At 45.8% G+C, this 18206-nt stretch overlaps 1 protein-coding gene across 1 annotated transcript in view; it reads left to right on the forward strand.

Annotated features, from left to right (window-relative positions):
- LOC140415849 (cAMP-dependent protein kinase inhibitor alpha-like) overlaps nucleotides 1–18206 on the forward strand; it is a 209516-nt gene that overhangs the window by 83346 nt on the left and 107964 nt on the right. The window lies entirely within an intron of this gene.

Here is an 18206-nt window from a genome sequence, read left to right on the forward strand (position 1 = left end):
CTATTCCAATCCGCGCCTTGCCTTGCCATTCTGCCATCTGTGTGCTTGATGTTCTCAAAACTGTACTGTTCGTGTCCTAACACACCGAATCCTGTTCAAACATCTCAAAATTCTCATCTTCATTTTCAAATCCTTCCATAGCCTCATGCAGCCCTTTCTTTGAAATTGTCTCCAGTCCCACAAAGCTCAGATATCTGCTTTTTAATTCTGGTTTCCTGATGATTATCCTGTTTTTTCAAATCGCTCCACCATTGTTATGGCAGGGTCCAGCAACTTGGACCCTGAACTTTGGAATTCCCTTTCTAAACCCCTCAGTATATCTTCTTTTCTCCTCCTATGCAGCTACTGGTTAAATCTCTTCTTTGACTCAAGTTTTTTGGTTATCTGCCCTGATATCATTTTATGTATCTTGATATATTTTGTTTTATAATGCCCCAGGAAAATGTAATTGCATGAAGGGTACGATATAAATATCAGTTTTTTTTTTTAATTTAGAGTACCCAATTCATTTTTTCCAATTAAGGGGCAATTTAGTGTGGCCAATTCACCTACCCTGCACATCTTTGGGTTGTGGGGGTGAAACCCACACAAACACAGGGAGAATGTGCAAACTCCACAGACAATGACCCAGGGCCACGACTGAACCTGGGACCTCGGCAGCGTGAAGCAGCAGTGCTAACCACTCCACCACCTTGCTGCCCGATAAATGTCAGGTGTGACAGTTTGGAAATAATTCACAATGTAGATTAGAATTAATGTAACATAGTAGTTTACATGAAGTAACTACATCATGCGTATGCTGTGCAATAGTTTCAATAACTAGAACATTTCTCCCAAGTGCTCTTCATCAAATTCCTAACTGCTCCCTGATCATTCTTGAATTGAAGCCAAACCCACATTTCTAGAAAACATTATTTCAACAAGGCAACAACTCTAGATTGCAACATTTAGGTTCATGGAAAAGACAAAACTATGGTTATGATGAACACTTGTATTCAGACTTGCTGGTGAAACTCTACTTGCATTATGAGCATTTCTCTGGTTGTGTATACATTTTTACGAAGAAACCTAGATGAATTTGTCTAGTCTAGAACACCACCATGATAAAACAAAACAAAGTAGATCAGGAAGTCAATGTTGGGTAATGCTGAACCATGAATTTTAAATTCTTAAAAGATTGTAGGAGAAAGGCATTGAGGGAGTTGAGGTTCTACAACTCTGACATCCTAGAAGAATGAGGAAAAAGTAGTTTGATCAGTCTAGATCTCAACACTTACGAGAATGTCGGGTAAGAAAGTATAGTGGGGAAAGGTCAATGTATTGTGATTGTTTATGGGATAGGGGAAGAAAGCTCACCGAAGTCCATCGTCCTGATCAGGCAAGGTGGTGAAGTAGAGAGAGGGCTGTCGCTCACACTTTAAGTCACCTATATCTTTGCCTTTTGACTCTATTATAGTTAAAATAAAACTCTCCGATCAAAGACAGATGAATTTGAAATATGATTATCACTTGAAAATTTAACCATCTGTCTATCCTGTTATTTTTCCCAAACTACTTCTATCTTTGAAGCATGGAATATAGTAGCGGCCATGGTGAACTTTGTACCGCACATTAATAGGATACCTAATGCCACAGTCTAAAGCATTTTCCAAATAAACATTATTGGATGTTGAACAGCAGTGCTTAGTTTGGCATATAGCAAAGGCAATGAAAGTCGTCCTTTTATAATACTTTTTTGAGAGTAAAACAAAATGACTTGAAGCATAGTTTTCTGTGAGCATGAGGTGTGCATCGCAGTGAAGTACTCTGGGATTGGTCTGGAGTTTCATAGAATTTACAGTGCAGAAGGAGGCCATTCGGCCCATCGAGTCTGCACCGGCTCTTGGAAAGAGCACCCTACCCAAGGTCAACACCGCCACCCCATCCCCATAACCCAGTAAACCCACCCAACACTAAGGGCAATTTTGGACACTAAGGGCAATTTATCATGGCCAATCCACCTAACCTGCACATCTTTGGACTGTGGGAGGAAACCGGAGCACCCGGAGGAAACCCACGCACACACGGGGAGGATGTGCAGACTCCGCACAGACAGTGACCCAAGCTGGAATCGAACCTGGGACCCTGGAGCTGTGAAGCAATTGTGCTATCCACAAGGCTACCGTGCTGCCCCTATTGAAAATAAATGAAAATGTTGAACAGCAGAGGAGGTTTATTATACTCTAGTCAGCATTGAGATGCACTGAGAAAATATTTTGAAAATGTTGACATCTGATGTCTGAATGCAAAATTGAATGTTGTGTTTGAAAGAAATAACCTTCTTAAGCTTCGGCTTTCTATGATATTTTCAAAATAAATATAGGTTACAGAAAAGGCAAGTTGACACTCCTGTACACTTCAAGCTAAAATCTTTACAGTCAAGGATGGTAGCACAAGTGGCTAGCACTGTAGCTTCACAGCGCCAGGGTCCCATATTCGATTCTCCGCTGGGTCAACGTCTGTGCGGAGTCTGCACGTTCTCCCCGTGTCTGCGTGGGTTTCCTCCGGGTACTCTGGTTTCCTCCCACAGTCCAAAGACGTGCAGGTTAGGTGGATTGGCCATGCTAAATTGCCCTTAGTGACCAAAAAGGTTAGATGGGGTTATTGGGTTACGGGGATATGGTGGAAGTGAGGGCTTAAGTGGGTCGGTGCAGACTCGATGGGCTGAATGGCCTCCTTCACTGTATGTTCTATGATGGATGGATTCTGTTTTTGAACAGTTTGCCAAGGGTCTTGGAATGATGAATTCTTGAATATGAATCAATATTTTTAATACATTTTTTAGAAGACTTTTTGAAGTTTGTTTTGTTCAAATGGTTTCATACTGTGTGGACACCCGGTTGACTGTTTAGGCCAGATTTCTCCATTAGTTTAATTATCAATGGATATGCAAAATGCCAGAAACCAAGAAACCTGGCATAATGCTTGCTTCCATTGAACTGATTGAAATCATGTGATTTATTAATTTACTTCGTTTTTGTGGTGGAATTTGATGAACGAGCAGCTTTGTTTCTCCTTGTACTTAGTGACATGGGGAACTCCACAGCAAGACACAACGAAAATCTGACTTCCGTCACTTACTAATCGCACCATTTCACAATGTATTCATAAGTTGCAAAACAGAGCACAGTGTGATTTCCCCCCCCCCCCCTCTTAAAGGAGGGGCTACCTACCAAAACCCAAACCATGTGAAATGCATTAATTTGTCTCCACTTGTTTTGATTTCGGATTTTTGAAGATTAGTTTACAGCTGCGATTTGTGCTATTGCTTTCACCACAGAAAGCTTTCACCACAGAAAGCTATCTCTAATGTCTGGAAATGTTGGTGTTCTCTGTAGTAACTTCAACCAACCTCTATACTTAAAACATGACTGCTGTCATAAATCTTGTCATTATACAGCAAAGAGGGTACTTAACTTTGCAGTTGCTGTGACAAATGTTAAACCTGACTTTCAATTCTTTCCGAACGCCAGACTGCATACTGTTTTAAAAATATCACTGGAAACTATGCTGTGTGAAGCTTTGACTCATATTGAAATGCTTTCTGTTTACATTGGTGAGACCATATCTTGAGTATTGCGTGCAGTTTTGGTCTCTTTATTTCAGGAAGAATGTGTTTGAGACAGTTCAGAGAAGGTTTATTAGAGTAACACCTGGACTGAGTGGGTTGTCTTAAAAGGATACTTTGGATAGACTGGTCTTGTTTCTGCAGGAGTTTAGAAGAGAGGGGTGACTTGAATGAAGTATATAAGGTCGGCCTCAACAAGGAGGACATAGAGAGGATGTTTCCTGAAGTCCAGAACCAGGTTTAAAATTGGGAGTCACCCTTTTAGGACAGAAGTGAGGATATATTCTTGCAGGTGTGTGATTTTGGAACTCCCTGCCTCAGAATGTGGTGGAGGAGAGGTAATTGAATATCTTTAAGGTGGAGATAGATAGATTCTTGTTAGGCAAGAGAATCAAAGGTGATTGGGAAGATGGGAATGTGAAACTCGAAACACAAGATCAGCCATGATCTTATTGAATGGCAGAGCGGGCTTGAGGGGCTGGATGGCCTACTTCTCCTACTTTGTATGTTGGCATGTTTGAATTTTGATAAGTGGGTGGAGGTTGGCTTTTTAGAGAGAGACAGAAGAGTGTGGACCCAGTGCTAACATTTTAAAAAATTCATGCAGTTTGAGACTTGGATGTACACTGGATTGCAGCTATATTTTAGTGGGCACAGTGCACAAAGAGGGAGATAATTACAGCTCTGCTGTTAAATTGCTGTTGAGCTTGAAGCTCCTGAGTTGTTGGATGCAGGATATCAAAATATTCTATTTGTCTCAACGAAGAGGGATTGGCACTCAGTGTGGGAAAGGATAAAATAATAAGATAGAAGGAAACGAGAACAATTTCAGGTTGAATATTGACCATGGCTTTTGCATCATTTCTAAAATACAATGTAGAGGAGCAAAAGAGAGTTGGCAAGATGAAGGTAAGGATACATAACTAAAGGAACTTGTGTTCTTCTTGTTAAAGCAGAGATGATTCAGAGGATATAAAATTTGCTCAATATTCGGAGGATATTTCGAAGGGATTTTTTCCTGTTGTTTAATAGCAAAATGGCAGATCCATAGAAATGTGGTTGACTCTCAACAGTCTTCTGAAAAAGCCTAGCAAGCCACACAATTCAAGGGCAATTAAGGGTGGGCAACAAATGCAGGTCTTGCCAGTGACTCTCGCATCCCATGAAATAATTTTTTTAAAAGACCGGGGAGTTGGCACAAAACATGGGTCAATGGACAACCTCTTGGGCTGAAAATCTATAACAATACGATAGTTATCCAAGCTGTGCAGCTATTTTCAGAAAGGGCACTGCTGCAATAGATGGCACAGGTGACAGCATGCAATTGAGATAGTTGCTGCTTAAGAAAATGACCAGGTCCCTCCAATCCACCTGCACGTCACTTCTTGGTTGCCCCACTAAATGGGCTAGTGTACAATGGCAGTTTGTACTAGCTTGGAGGGGGCGGGGGCTAGGAGGGAACAGAAACTAGAAAGTATATCAATTCCAAATGTATTGAGTGTGGGTTGATCATAGAAGTGGTATTGACTGCAACCAAGGAGCTGTGAGCAACCCACGCTCTTGTTTTCTCCTGTCTGGCACTGTTCTACTGATGCAAGGAAAGTAGAATTGGAGATGGAAGAATAAAGTGGATTATAGTGCATAACTGTACATGTTAATAATCTTGTTTAAAAATACTTGATGCTGAAGTAAATTATAGTCTTGCTTCCTATGATCACATATATTAAGTGTCATAAAATTATAGTGTTATCAGTTGAGAGAGAGATCGTCAACTATTTAAATTCTAGGTGGTGTTTAAGCTCCTTAGAACATGGTGAACTTGCAAATAGGCACTTCTCTCATTTCACAGATTTCACAGTATTATACTGTACTGTTGTGAAACAGAAGTGACATGCAGTGATGCAAAGTACTATTTCTGAATAGTCTTTTTTTTACCGAGAGACTGTTCTACAAAATACGACCGCAGGGGATACTTCTGGAAATTGACTGTATATCACCAAATCTCTATTCCAGTAGACTGGATAATTTTACACAAATGAAATTGTATTCTAACTTCAACTATATCCCTGGCCATTTTCCTCTGCTCTGCAGTGCCTAAAAACTATTCGGATTTTGGCTTGAAACCTCAAGTGTCCTGGTATCTGAGCTTCGCGGATTGCACACTTAAGGTTAATTACTTGCTGAAACTGCTTTGAATACGTCAACGTCCTAATGTGCACCTCCAATACTAGTGGGTAATGGAGGAAAATGCATTAGGAATATTAAAAAGAAATCAAAAGTGTAAGTAGTTTGGGTATGAGTGAGGGGAGTTTGGTTGGGTTATTTGACTTTCTCATTCATGTGTTAGGACTTAAACAGGTAAAAATCTGAGATACTTGGTGCAGTTAATTGAGGGCCGAGAATAAAGTGGATGTGATATTTTGGTTTGTCAACATTTTGTGGAATTATACATGGGTTTGTGCTCGGCTTAAAATGAATTTGGCCATTGAATGTACTTGGGGTTTTATTGCTATTAATTTAGATTTGGCATTCGGTAATTGTAGACATTAAGCATTACCTCCCAAGTGGAAAACCAGCAGCTAAACTTTTAATTTGCATTCTGACAAACTAAATTATGCCGAACCAACATCCTATCAGAATTTGAGCAGCAAAGGTGGGTTTTATTAAATTCTATTTGAAATAAAATTTGCTTCTTTGCAACTCAGCAGCCAAGTATTTATTTTGCAATGTATCCACTACACTTGAAAGTGCAGTATTTTTAGAATTCATCGACCTTGGCTGCACTGTTGTCTTGGAATCTCAAGGAGTCTTTTGCATTGGCTTAGATCCTAGCTTTTTATCTTTCGTTACTGAGTTCACAACCAGCTCAGATGCATGGAAAGGCTCCTGGGTGGGTGCTGAAAGAAACCAACTTTATTTAACACCGTTTTCAATTGATAAGGCTAAAGGTATACATTACCTATACCCAGGAAAAGCAAAGATTAGAATTGCTACCTTGCCATTAATAATTGGTAAGTAGAAAGGGTATCCCATTGGAATGATTGGAAAATAGAAATTGATGGGGGAAAAGTAGAACATTTGCCAGATTAACTGTTCATTTTCTGTGTAATAACCACACTGAATTTCTTTTTGTTTTTTTGTATGAATTCCAGTGTGCTCTCTGCAATGGTGCTTTTGTAGGAATATTGGTAGTTTGACCATATATTACTTAACATACTTTCTTAATTTGTTCTTTTGAAGCCTAATTTCACAGCAGGTGTGCTTTGTATCCTATCATCACACTCCTTTTTAAAAAAAAAAAATGTATTTTAGTACAAACATGTATCAAAGCAGGTTACAGCAAATAAACACCCCGGGAAACATACTTCCCAACAATCGACTATATAGTCTGTATGGATTTTTCCCCTTTTTCACCCCCCCCCCCCCCCCCCACCCCCTCTGGTGAACAGCTCCTCAAACAAGGTCACAAACATCCCCCACCTTTTCTCAAACCCCCCTGCTGGGCCCCTTAACTCATACTTTATCTTCTCCAACCGCAGGAAGTTGTACAGGTCACTCAACCAAGCCGCTACCCCCGGTGACTATGCCAACCGCCACTCCAGCAAAATTTGCCGCCGTGCAATCAGAGAGGCGAAGGCCACAACATTGGCCTTCCTCCTCTCCATGAGCTCCGGCTTCTCTGAAACCCCAAATATCACCACCAAAGGGTCCGGGTCCACCTCTTCCTCCACTACCCTGGCTAAGACTGTGAACACTCCCGCTCAGGATCTTCCCAATTTTTCGTAACTCCAAAACATGTGCGTGTGATTCGCTGGCCCCCACCCTCACCTTTCACACTCATCAGCTACCCTATGAAAGAAGCCATTCATTCTCGCCCGAGTCATATGCATCCTGTGCACCACCTTAAACTGTATCACGCTCATCCTTGCACAGGAAGAAGTCCTGTTTACCCTTCGCAATGCCTCACTCCATATTCCCCAATTGATCTCCACTCCCAACTCCGCTTCCCGTTTCTCCTTGATCTTCAACACCTGCTCACCTCCCTGCTCCCCCAGCCACTCGTAAAAGTCCCCAATTCTTCCCTCCCCTTCCACATCCAGAAGCAGCAGTCGCTCCAGCAGTGTGTATCCCGGCAACCTAGGGAACCCCCTCCAGACCTTTCACGATGCGTCTCGAACCTGCAGATACCTGAACTCGCTCCCCCTCGGCAGCTCTACCCTCTCTCCCTTAGCTCCTCTAGACTGGTGAACCTTTCCTCCAAATACAAATCCCTCAACTTGACGAGCCCCACTTCTCTCCACCTCCTGTATACACTATCCAAACCCCCCCCCCCGGCTCAAACCCATGATTCCCACACAGTGGCGTTAGCACCGACATCCCTTCCATCCTAAAATGCCTCCTTGGCTGATTCCATATCTTCACCGTGGACTGAACCACTTGACTCCCTGAATACCTACTCGGAGCCATTGGCTGCCTTCACCATAGTCCTCAAAGTAGACCCCTAACAAGATTCTTCCTCCATCCTAACCCACTCTACCCCATCTCCTCCCACCACCGCTGCACCTTGTCCACATTTGCTGCCCAATAATAATGAAGCAAGTTCGGCAATGCCAACCCCCCCTACTGCCTCTGCCTCTGTAGCAGGATCCTCCCCACACCTGGCAGCTTCCCCCCCCCCCAACCATACAATGTCTGAAATTATCATGTCCACTCTCCGAAAAAAAGCCTTTGACTTAAAGATCGGGAGAGCCTGAAAGATAAACAAGAACGTCGGCAGAATATTCATTTTCACCACTTGGACCCTCCCCGCCAATGTTAAGTGCAGTGTATCCCACCTCCTAAGATCCTCCCGGGCCTCCTCCACTAGCTTCGTTAAGTTCCACTTATGGAGCCCCATTTGTTCCCTCGCTATCTGAATCCCCAAATACCTAAACCTATCACTCACTACTGTTAATGGCAGCCCCCCTAAATTAGCCTGCTGTCCCAGCTCATTCACCGGGAATACCTCGCTTTTCCCTACATTCAGTTTGTATCCCGAGAACCCTCCAAACCTCCCAGCAGGCCCATAATCCTTCCCATACTCCACCAGATCCGAAACACACAGCAAGAGGTCATCTGCATAGAGCGACACCCGATGTTCCCTCTGTCCCCTGATAATCACCCACCACTCCACCGACCCCCTGAGAGCCATCGTCAACTGCTCTATGGCCATTGCAAACAGCAACGGCGACAGCGGGCACCCCTGCCTCGTACCTTGCGTAAGTCAAAGCTTTGTGAGCTCATATCATTTGTCCTCACCTTTGCCCTTGGTGCCACATACAGGAACAACACCCATGCCACAAATCTCGGCCCAAACCCAAACCTTCCCAAAACTTCGAACAAGTACCGCCACTCCACCCGATCAAATGTCTTCCCCGCGTCCATGGACACCACCACTTCCAGTACCAGATTTCCTGACTGATTAATTATCACATTCAACAGCCGTCTTATATTACTCGCGAGCTGCCTGCCCTTCACGAAGCCTGCCTGATCTTCTGCAACCACCTCCGGGGTGCAGTCCTACATCCTCCTCGCCAACAACTTAGCCAATACTTTCACATCCATGTTCAATAGTGATGTGGGTCTATATGATCCACATTCCACCGGATCCTTCCCTTGTTTGGGGATTAGTGTGATTACTGCCTGCGTCATCGTCTCTGGCAACTCTCCCTTCAGTGCTTCATTAAATGCTACCAACTGATGTGGTGCCATGTCCGTTGTGAATTCCTTATAAAATTCTATTATCACACTCCTATCTGCTTTTACAATTTTGTTCTCAATCTAAAAATTTTCTTGGTGTCCTTTTTTTTTCGTTGCACAGAATGAATTAAGTTGATTAGAAATGAATTGCTTTATGTGGCTTATGGTCTTAATGAACAGAATTATATCTGATGTGTGGCATGTGGCAGTCTATGCTGGAAAATGGCCATGGTGATTTTGTTCTTGAAAGGGGCAGAAATCCGAATATTTTACTGAAATGTGACATACCCTTGCACCAAAACTATGTCTGAGCATTTTTGTCCCATTTCGCCCCAGCAGCTATATTTGAATTGATGTTGCAAAGTTTTATTACTAGCTTGTCAACCCACTTCCTGTAAGATTTTTTTGTTTTGTGCTGTTGAGTACCTAAAGGTTAGAAAATGCCCAGAAAATTTCATTAGGGAGGAACTTACTCTCATGAACCTCTTGGGTTGACGTCACATATTGCTGTATTATTCTTTCCGTATCGCTTGTGGTACATGTGTGTAAATGGGGAGAACATAGAACATAGAACGATACAGCGCAGTACAGGCCCTTCGGCCCACGATGTTGCACCGACATGGGAAGTCAAAAAACAAAAGCCATCTAACCTACACTGTGCCATTATCATCCATATGCTTATCCAATAAACTTTTAAATGCCCTCTATGTTTGCGAGTTCACTACTATTGCAGGTAGGGCATTCCACGGCCTCGCCACTCTTTGCGTAAAGAACCTACCTCTGACCTCTGTCCTATATCTATTACCCCTCAGTTTAAGGCTATGTCCCCTCGTGCTAGCCATATCCATCCACGGGAGAAGGCTCTCACTGTCCACCCTATCTAACCCTCTGATCATTTTGTATGCCTCTATTAAGTCTCCTCTTAACCTTCTTCACTCTAACGAAAACAACCTCAAGTCCATCAGCCTTTCCTCATAAGATTTTCCCTCCATACCAGGCAACATCCTGGTAAATCTCCTCTGCACCCGTTCCAAAGCTTCTACGTCCTTCCTATAATGAGGTGACCAGAACTGTACGCAATACTCCAAATGCGGCCGTACCAGAGTTTTGTACAGCTGCAACATGACCTCATGACTCCGGAACTCAATCCCTCTACCAATAAAGGCCAACACACCATAGGCCTTCTTCACAACCCTATCAACCTGGGTGGCAACTTTCAGGGATCTATGTACATGGACACCGAGATCCCTCTGCTCATGCACACTTCCAAGAATTTTACCATTAGCCAAATATTCCGCATTCCTGTTATTCCTTCCAAAGTGAATCACCTCACACTTCTCTACATTAAACTCCATTTGCCACCTCTCAGTCCAGCTCTGCAGCTTATCTATATCCCTCTGTAACCTGCTACATCCTTCCGCACTGTCGACAACACCACCAACTTTAGTGTCGTTGCAAATTTACTCACCCACCCTTCTGCGCCCTCCTCTAGGTTATTTATAAAAATGACAAACCGCAACGGCCCCAGAACAGATCCTTGTGGTACGCCACTTGTAACTGAACTCCATTCTGAACATTTCCCATCAACCACCACTGTCTTCTTTCAGCTAGCCAATTTCTGATCCACATCTCTAAATCGCCCTCAATCCCCAGCCTCCGTATTTTCTGCAATAGCCTACCGTGGGGAACCTTATCAAACGCTTTACTGAAATCCATATACACCACATCAACTGCTCTACCCTCGTCTACCTGTTCAGTCACCTTCTCAAAGAACTCGATAAGGTTTGTGAGGCATGACCTACCCTTCACAAAGCCATGCTGACTATCCCCAATCATATTATTCCTATCTAGATGTTTATAAATCTTGTCTCTTATAATCCCCTCCAAGACTTTACCCACTACAGACGTGAGGCTCACCGGTCTATAGTTGCCGGGGTTGTCTCTACTCCCCTTCTTGAACAAAGGGACCACATTTGCTATCCTCCAGTCCTCTGGCACTATTCCTGTAGCCAATGATGACATAAAAATCAAAGCCAAAGGCTCAGCAATCTCTTCCCTGGCTTCCCAGAGAATCCTAGGATAAATCCCATCAGGCCCCAGGGACTTATCTATTTTCAGCCTGTCCAGAATTGCCAACACCTCTTCCCTACGTACCTCAATGCCATCTAATCTATTTACCTGGAGCTCAGCATTCTCCTCCACAACATTATCTTTTTCCTGAGTGAATACTGACGAAAAATATTCATTTAGTATCTCGCCTATCTCTTCAGACTCCACACACAATTTCCCATCCCTGTCCTTGACTGGCCCTACTCTTACCCTAGTCATTCTTTTATTCCTGATATACCTATAGAAAGCTTTTGGGCTTTCCTTGATCCTACCTGCCAAATACTTCTCATGTCCCCTCCTTGCTCGTCTTCATTATCCTTCTTTATCCTCCTTCATTATCATTAATCAGACTGTTCAAATGTCAGCTGCTCAGTTCTGAGAACCAATACCCATTGATATGATTGATGGCACTTACATCAAAATTTTAAAGCCAATATTGAACATTTAGGGGCAAGCTAAAGACCTCTTCATTAGTATATTATTATAATTGTGGCACAGCAGAGGCAAAATCTCAACCTAAAGAAAAGATAAACCTTTTTTGTTTTGTTCCCCTATTATAAAGAACAATGCCATGCTGATTAATCTGCTTTAATAGCGACTCAACCTGATTCTCAAGTTAAGGGCATGATTTAACAAAATGAAACAAGAGTCCCGTGAAGAGCGCATTTAGCTGGGTGTTTCCTGGTGCTGGCAGTGCAGAGAAAGACCCTGCTATCTAATGGAACTCTGTTTCATTTTGGGGCCTCAGTGGGGAACACCCCACCGAGGCTGCACTGAGGAGCTCTGCTCATCAGTGCCGGAAGAGGTCCCTCAACAAAACCCTCTGACCCCTCCAATGCTCCAACTAACCCTAAGGGTGTCATCGAGCCCCCCCCCCCCCCCCCCCCACACCACCTAATGAGGGCAGGGCACCCCTGGGTGTTGGGAGGGGATGCAGGAACCCTCCCATTTTGCTTTGGGGGGAGTTGGGGGTCTCGATTGGGATGCCATTTAATAATGATGCCCCGATCTCGCTACACTGAGGAGTTCTGGCGAGTGGAGCTCCTCCGTGTACAAAGCTTCGGCCGAGCGTTCCCCAATGAGGCCCTTTTATCAAACGCGTGTATCATTTTCTAGCCTTGTTTCTTGGCGTTGCAAGCGCCGTGTAACATGCAGCGAAACGTGTTCGCTATTGGACATTGTTCCCATCTAGTAAAATCGCACCCAAAGAGTTAACAGTTCGAAAATGTGCCATTTGACATAGCTGGACCATGCTGGTGTTTATCCTGCAGTTAAGCACTAATCTTAATTCCGTAATGCTCATTTAATGCCATGCCGTCTCTTTTTGGTGAAGCTTTTAAACTATATACTACGTTGTGGCTGTTGAGTTGCCATTTGTGAAATCTGATTTTAGATTGATGGATTGAATTTGCCCTTTGATGTCAAAGAGAATCGAATTCTGATTATCTAAAATTCATCCTCGGCCAATCTAAAATTCATCCTCGGCCAATCTAAAATTCATCCTCGGCCAATCATGTTTTTTTCCTGTAGAATCTGTGGTAGAATTTCAGGTGTGTGATATTATGGAGTATGGGTACCTCTCTGAAAAATCTTCATTGTTGATAGAAGCTAAATGGGAGAAGGTGGTGTTGGAAGAATAACTGGGCACTTGGAAGAATAAACTTTGGCAATAGAATGCCAGTTCTCTGAACTTGTGTTATTGAGTTGAGGTCGAATTCGTTCTTGACTTTTGTACATACTGGTATACAAATATCAATTTCACAGCTTTCATAGCAGTTCAAGTGTCCTGTTCCAACTGTCACTTCCTTTTTTGCTTCCCTCTCTGAAAGTGTCTCGTGAGATTCTCTCCTTGCTGTTTTCTGCCACAGATGCAGAAGACAAATGTGCAGACAATGACCCAGTATCCTACAGGTTGCTGTTCTCACCATTTCAGTTCCCTGTCCGTTCTCATGGCAGATTTCTTTTTTTAGCCTTTGCTGATTAGTTTGTCTTTCCACACATCTGAATTCTCATGACAAATGCATCATTTAAATTGAAATTGGAAAATTGTATTTCACCTGAACCGTCTCTGATGCTTCCTTACCTGCTACTTATTTACAAAAATATCAATAAATTTCCATACCTTGCAAGAAATTTATTTAATAATAATGGCTTATTGTCACAAGTAGGCTTCAATGGAGTTACTGTGAAAAGCCCCTAGTCGCCACATTCCGGCGTCTGTTCGGGGAGGCCGGTACGGGAATTGAACCCGCGCTGCTGCCTTGTTCTGCATTCCAAGCCAGCTGTTTAGCCCACTGTGCTAAACCAGCCCTTTCAAGGAGTAGAGTCACTTAATAAAATGGTATAAAGACACAGTGGTGAGAAATGTTTTCCTCTGAAAATATGATGGCCAATAACTGCTGGTCTAGCCAGCGATATCAACATCCTTAAAATGAATTTTTCAGGAACTCCCCATATTAACTGTTGGGAACATCCTCCAGTACAGTGTCATCGGTATCCCATGTATGGCACTAAACTGTTCTGTCTTGGGTGTTTTCATCTGCTCAGTGGTAAAATTCAGGACAAAGGTTTTGAGTACAGTGCATAAGCTGACTATGTAGCCTAATAATTAATTCTGCAAAAAAAAAAAAAAATTTGAAAATCCCCTCCCTAATTTTATCCTATCATAAAAGTACTGAATTTCACTCAGCCACAAGAGTGAGTTACGTTAGATTTTTCACCCTGGAGAGCATCAAAGCTCAACCCAAACCACCAGTTCTTGAGCAATGTCCATGCTGTGCCCACTGACCAAGATGAGAAACGATAGTTTCTCCACCCTGCCTCTTCCCATCGTTGAAGGTATAGTAAGTAACATGCTAATTATGTTGCTGGACCAATAATCCAGAGGTCTTGGCTCATGATCGGGAGATAAAAGTTCAAATCTCTCCTACAGAAGGTGAAGGAATACAAGGTCAGCAAATGAATTAACTTTGATATTAAAAGCATCTTGGACAGTAATGGTAACCATGAAACTGCTGAATTGTCAAAGAAACTCCTGAATTGTTGTAGTGAAACAGTGAAACTTTGTATCCCTCAGGGAAGGAAATCTGCTGTCCTTATTCACCTGGCTTATATGTGATTCCAAGCCCCCAGTATGTTGATTGCTATTCTCTGAAAGGGCCATCTCGGGTTCGACAACAATATGGGTAAACCAACACCATATGGACTGCACATTCCATCAAACATGTGCAAAAATGAAGCACTGATGATATCCACATCCCATGAAAGAATGAGAATATAGTCACCAGTTTCAGTATTCTAGCAGCTAACTCAAAACGTTTCATGGTCAATAACTTTGTGTCGTACCAGATAGTACATTTACTTGGAGGGCTTTGCCCTTTAAATTATTTTGAGGCAAAGCCAACAAGGGGTGTGATCTACCGGCCGCACTGCATTCGAGTGAGAGCGCGGCACAGCCTGTAGATCCTGGGAGAGGCCTCCTGCGGGCAACCCACCTCATGAGGCGTCAGAATCAGAAATCCATCCAAAATCAGCGTGACCGAACGATGCGCAACTAAATAGGCTTTAAAACTAAATGGGTAAGCTTACCCAGTATCTGCCAGCCTCACTGGATCTACCGGCCTCCCCTGGGAGGCTGGGCGCCGTTCAATACTGGTTCACGCAAACACGGACCAGACGGAACAGCACCTGGGGGGGGGGGGGGGGGGTGGTGGCCTTTGGAGGCCCTGGATGTCCAGGGATAGTGCAGACAATGCCAAGTTGCCCAGGTGCCACTACCAAGCTGGCAGGAACAATGCCATGGTGGCAGTGCAAGTGTGCCAGGGTGGCATTGCCAAGGGACAGGGCCTGAGGGCCATGTGCAAGAAAGGCTCTGGGAGATAGGGGGGTTACAGTTGGGGTCCTGGAAGGGGGTGCGACCTGAAGAGCCCCCCCCCCCCCCTCCACACTAGGGACCCCATGGCAGGGTATTCTAACTTGCGGGAAGGGGGGTAATGCCCGTGCGTGGGGGCGGGGGGAGGTGGCATTGCCTATGGGCTTTGGGACCCACTAGCTCACTTGGAGATCAGGGCAACCTTTCACAATGGCAGCCCGATCGGAGTTCAGCTCCCCAGTAATGAAAAACATTCAAAGGGCGCGATCACCCGGCCTCGTTACACTTGCGCTCGAGCGTAATGAGGCCGGTGAATAGCGGGGAGAGGCAAAAAACGAGAGCTGCGCCAGGCGGCAGTTTGCGATGCATCCGGCCTGCTCCGGTAGGCAAAATCGGAGTCCCGTCCTGGCGTGGCAAGAAACCAGTTATCACCACTTGCATATGATTAATGAGCGCCACCCCTTATCCAACGGCCTCCGTCATTCAGCAGCCTCCCCAGCAAGTGCTCACGCTGGTGCCGATTAGTACTCCTTTTTAAAATCGCCAACCTGGCGGAAGGGCATCTGTGGGGAGCCGAGGAGGTGGGTAGCCACCTTTGCTCACGGGCAAAGAACCCGGGGGTGCTGGGCTTGCTGCCCACGTTCTCGGTGGGGCATAGGAGATCCTCGGTTGGGGTGGATAGACCCTTCGCAGGGGTGGGCTGCCATGGGAGGATGGGTGGGGGGGGGGGCACAGAGTGCAACCGGGGGGTCAACCGCTCACTTCACCATCGTGCCAACCCCTGGATTGTTTGTACCCATTCCCAGGGCAGCCTTTGTCCCTGCCCGTCTGCCCCACCGGCCACCCATAACCCACACCGACTGCTGAGGCCTTGGGCTAGGCAGCTGAAGGCTATAGCCTCTAGGGAATTGCAATAGTGGTAAGTGAGCACTTCACACAACCCAAGTGGACCATGTAGCATGTGGAAGTCATTACCTGGCTTCCCAAACAGACCAAGATGCAGTGAGGGAATGGAGGGTCCGGCATGGGAGCCACCGCTGTTTGTCAGTCTAATATCCTCCCCCAATTCTTTACTAATATTTAACGCTCTGGAATGGATGTTGGATGCAGAGTTTGCCCCAGTGGTGCTGGTGCTACGCGATGTGGCCAGTCACCAGAGAAGGTGGCAGGAGCAACGTCTGCAGCTGCTCGAAGCGGCAGCCCATGTTGAACAGATGACTTGACAGCGTGTGCCACAGAAGGCTCCGTTTCAACAAGGAAACAGTGTGGCATCTGTGCCACGTCCTCCCGGACGTGGCACCACGTGGAAGAGGAGGAGGACACCACTTCCGGTGGCTGTCCAGGTCCAGGTCACTGCAGCCTGGACGTTTATGCCATGGGCTCATTCCAAAGCTCGAGTGGGGACCTGTGGTATCTCACAGGCCACAGCCCACAGGTACTTCTGGCAGGTCATGAATGGCCTGTATGCCCAAGCGGAAGACTACACCCACTTTGACATGGACCAGGCCCAACAGGATACCCAGGCAGCAGGCTTCTCCGCATTGCCGGGATGCCCCAGAACCAAGGGGTCATACATGTTACGCATGTCACCCTGCGCTCACCGGGCCATCTGGGGATGCCCTATGTTAACACGAAAGGGGTTCCATTCCCTCACCATCCAGCTCATCTGCGGCCAACAGATGAAGATAATGCAAGCTTCCTGGGGAGTGTGCATGACAGCTGCATCCTAGGGTAATCGATCATCCCTGCCCTCTTTGAGGACCACCCCAGGATGGTCGGTTGGCTCTTTTGGGGGGGGGGGGGGGGGAGGAAGAATATCCGCTGAGGACCTGGCTAATGATGCCAGTACAGAGGCTGGAGACCGAAGCGGAGACCCACTGGAATGAGGTCCATGCAGCCACCCAGGCTGTCATTGAGTGGTGCATCCTACTCCTCAAGGTGCGGATCCGATCCCTTGACCGCTCCAGTGGTGCACTCCAGTACACCGCCCGGAGGGTCACCTGCTTTGTTGTGGTCTGCTGTGTACTCCACAACCTCACACAGCAGCGGGGCGATGTGCCGGAGGTTGCTGACGAGCAATATGTGGCCACCTCCGAGGAGTAGGGAGAAGGGGACGAGGATAATGAGATGGCTCTGGACCAGTATGGGCTGGAGGTCGAGGGCACGGAGGAACCGGAGACCCAGCCGGAGGCTGCAGGACAAGTGGCAGTGGCGAGGGCGGCAAGCCCGGAGGACCAGAGAGGCCCTCGTACTCTCACGTTTCACTTAGGACGTGGCCTGATCCATCGTCGCAACCTTATCCACCCATTCCCACACTCCCAGGGCATGTGGCACATCGCTCCGGGGTGTTGGGACTGTGTCGGCACTGTCAGTGGGTCACTGTCGAGGGCAGGGGTGTGATAACCCGCAAAGAGCTGAGCTCTGGTGCTCCTCAATCTATGCCAAAGTCTGACTCCTGCCTGTCTGCTGAGTGCTCGCTCACACCCATCACCTGCATGCAGTGATGCATTGCGGAAGAAAGTAGCAGAGGCTTCCAACTGGTTGTGCACCAGAGTGTTTATTGGTCATATAGGTCCCCCCCCACCCCCCTCACCGACTACCTATCCTGTCCCCACTCCCTCAATGATCCTCGATGTGCTTTGCCCTCCTAGCTCTACCACTACATTTACGTGGCTCCCTAGGATGCGCATTTGAGGTGGAGGCAGCCAGCTGCTTACCTCGTCCTGTGGCCTTTGATGCCCCGGCGGGTATCCTCTGGGGGCTTTGGGGCAGGAGGGCCCCGGCTCACTTATCGACAGCGTGCACAGCCGTGCCACCCGGTCCCATGTGCTGACCCCGAGATGCGGCCTAATCAGGGTGAAACTTGCGAGAGCTGGTGGC

This window comes from Scyliorhinus torazame, chromosome 1, assembly GCF_047496885.1.
Source record: "Scyliorhinus torazame isolate Kashiwa2021f chromosome 1, sScyTor2.1, whole genome shotgun sequence".
In the NCBI taxonomy this organism is placed as follows: domain Eukaryota; kingdom Metazoa; phylum Chordata; class Chondrichthyes; order Carcharhiniformes; family Scyliorhinidae; genus Scyliorhinus; species Scyliorhinus torazame.